The sequence below is a fragment of the Mustela nigripes genome, unplaced genomic scaffold (assembly GCF_022355385.1).
Source record: "Mustela nigripes isolate SB6536 unplaced genomic scaffold, MUSNIG.SB6536 HiC_scaffold_3170, whole genome shotgun sequence".
In the NCBI taxonomy this organism is placed as follows: domain Eukaryota; kingdom Metazoa; phylum Chordata; class Mammalia; order Carnivora; family Mustelidae; genus Mustela; species Mustela nigripes.
This window is the reverse complement of record NW_026742576.1, coordinates 1-2912: the sequence shown is the minus strand read 5'-3', so window position 1 is coordinate 2912 and position 2912 is coordinate 1. Positions and strand designations below refer to the sequence as shown.

The following is a 2912-nucleotide window of genomic DNA, read 5'->3' as shown; positions in this document are numbered from 1 at the left end:
AAGAAGACACAAAGAAATGGAAAAATGTTCCATGCTCCTGTATTGGAAGAACAAATATTGTGAAAATGTCTATGCTACCTAAAGAGATTTACACATTTAATGCAAACCCTATTAAAATCCCATCCATTTTTTTTTCAAAGAAATGGGACAAATAGGGGCGCCTGGGTGGCTCGGTGGGTAAGAGCCTCTGCCTTCAGCTCAGGTCATGATCCCGGGGTCCTGGGATCGAGCCCCGCATCGGGCTCTCTGCTCCGCGGGGAGCCTGCTTCCTCCTCTCTCTCACTCTCTGCCTGCCTCTCTGCCTGCTTGTGATCTCTGTCTGTCAAATAAATAAATATAATCTTTAAAAAAAAAAAGAAATGGGACAAATAATCCTAAAATGTATATGGAACCAGAAAATATCTCGAATAGCCAGAGGAATATTGAAAAAGAAAGCCAAAGTTGTTGGCATCACAATTCCAGACTTCAAGCTCTATTACATAGTTGTCATCATCAAGATAGTAGGGAACTGTCACAAAAACAGACATAGATCAATGGAACAGAATAGAGAGCCCAAAAATGCACCCTCAACTCTATGGTCAACTAATCTTCAACAAAACAGGAAGGAATGTCCAATGGAAAAAAGACAGCCTCTTCAACAAAAGGTGTTGGGAAAATTGAACAGCCACATGCAGAATAATGAAATTGGACCATTTCCTTACACCATACATGAAAATAGACTGGAAATGGATGAAGAAGCATAATGTGAGAAAGGAATCCATCAAAATCCTTGAGGAGAGAACAGGTAGCAAGCTCTTTGACCTCAGAAGCAGCAACTTCTTCCTAGGAACATCGCCAAAGGCAAGGGAAGCAAGGGCAAAAATGAACTATTGGGATTTCATCAGATCAAAAAGTTTTTTCACAGCAAAGGAAACAGTTAACAAAGCCAAAAGATAACTGTCAGAATGGGAGAAGATATTTGCAAATGACATACCAGATAAAGGGCCAGTATCCAAAATCTTTAAGGAGCTTATCAAACCCAACACCCTAAGAACAAATAATCCAATGAAGAAATGGGCAGAGGACATGAACAGATATTTCTGCAAAGAATACATCCAAATGGCCAACAGACATATGAAAAAATGCCCCACATCACTCGGCATCAGGGAAATACAAATCAAAACCAGAATGAGTTATCACCTCACACCTTTCAGAATGGCTAAAATGAACGAGTCAGTCAATGACAGATGCTGGCGAGGATGTGGAGAAAGGGGAACCCTCCTACACTGTACGTGGGAATGCAAGCTGGTGCAACCACTCTGGAAAACAGCGTGGAGGTGCCTCAAAAAGCTGAAAATAGAACTACCCTATGACCCAGTGATTGTATTACTGGGTATATAGCCTAAAGATACAAACGTGGCATTCTGAAGGGGCACAAACTCCCACATATTTATAGCAGCAATGTCCACAATAGTTAAACTATGGAAAGAACCTAAATGTCCTTCAACAGATGAATCAATAAATAAGATGTGGTATATATGTACAATTGAATACTAGGCAGCCATCAAAAGAAATGAAATTCTGCTATTTGTGATGACGTGGATGGAACTAGAGGGGACTATGCTTGGCGAAATAAATCAATCTGAGAATGAAAACTATCCTATGATCTCCCTGATATGATGAAGTGGAGATGCAACATAGGTGGTTTGGGGGGTATGAAAAGAAAAATAAAAGAAGATGGGATTTGGAGGGACACAAACCATAAAAGACTGAATCTCACAGAAGAGACTGAGGGTTGTTGGGGGGAGGTGTGTTGGGAGAGGATGGTGGGGGTATGGACATTGGGGAGGGTATGTGCTATGGTGAGTGCTGTGAAATGTGTAAACCTGGTGATTCACAGACCTGTACCCCTAGGGATAAAAACACATAATATGTTTATTAAAAAATTAAAAAATCCATTAAAAAAACACATATTACAAGCCCAGAGCTAATCTCATATTCAATCAAAAAAGTTTGAAAGTTTTCCCGTTAAAGATCAGAAACAAGACAAGTGTGTCCACTTTCACTACTCTCATTTGACAAAGTACTGGATGTCCTAGCCAGAAAAACCAGGAGCACAAAGAAATAAAAGACCCCAAAAAAAAGGAAGAAGTAAAATGTTCTTTTTTTGTAAAAAAATCCTAAAAACTTCACACAAAAAAATTTGAATAAACAAATTTAGTAAAGCTGCCAAATACAAGATCAATATATAAAAGACAAGAATTTTGTTTTGTTTTGTTTTGTTTTTAATATGGAATGCTTCCCAGTTTTTCATGTCATCCTTGTTCAGTGATCACGCTAATCTTCTCTGCATCATTACAACTTTAGTATATGTGCTCCCAAAGTAAGCACAAGACAGGAGCATTTTAACACTCTAATGATGAACTATCTGAAAAAATAAAGAAAACAATCTAATTTACAATAGCATCAGAAATAGTAAAATACTTAGGAAAAGATTTAACTAAGAAGATGAAAGATCTGTACCCCATAAACTATGACATTGATAAAGAAATTGAAGGAGATACAAATGGAAAGATAGCCCATATTTATGTAAGGTAAGAATTAACATTGTTAAAATGTCCATACTACCGATAACCATCTGTAAATTCAATTCCTATCATAAATCCAATGTTAGGGGTGCTTTGGGGGCTCAGTGGGTTAAGCTGCTGCCTTCAGCTCAGGTCATGATCCCAGGGTCCTGGGATCGAGCCCGGCATCAGGCTCTCTGCTCAGCAGGGAGCCTGCTTCCTCTTCTCTCTCTGCCTGCCTCTCTGCCTGCTTGTCATCTCTCTCTGTCAAATAAATAAATAAATAATCTTTTTAAAAAATCCAATATTATTTTTTTACAGAAGTAAGTAAAGAATCCTAAAATTTATATGAGACCATAAAAGACA

General features: G+C 38.4%; 1 non-coding gene across 1 annotated transcript; it reads right to left on the bottom strand.

Moving 5' to 3' along the window:
* Positions 1-2263: 2263 nt before the first annotated feature.
* Positions 2264-2370, bottom strand: LOC132009010 (U6 spliceosomal RNA). Its single transcript, XR_009401768.1, has one exon. It is a non-coding gene; the product is annotated as a U6 spliceosomal RNA (small nuclear RNA).
* Between the last annotated feature and the right edge of the window lie 542 nt (positions 2371-2912).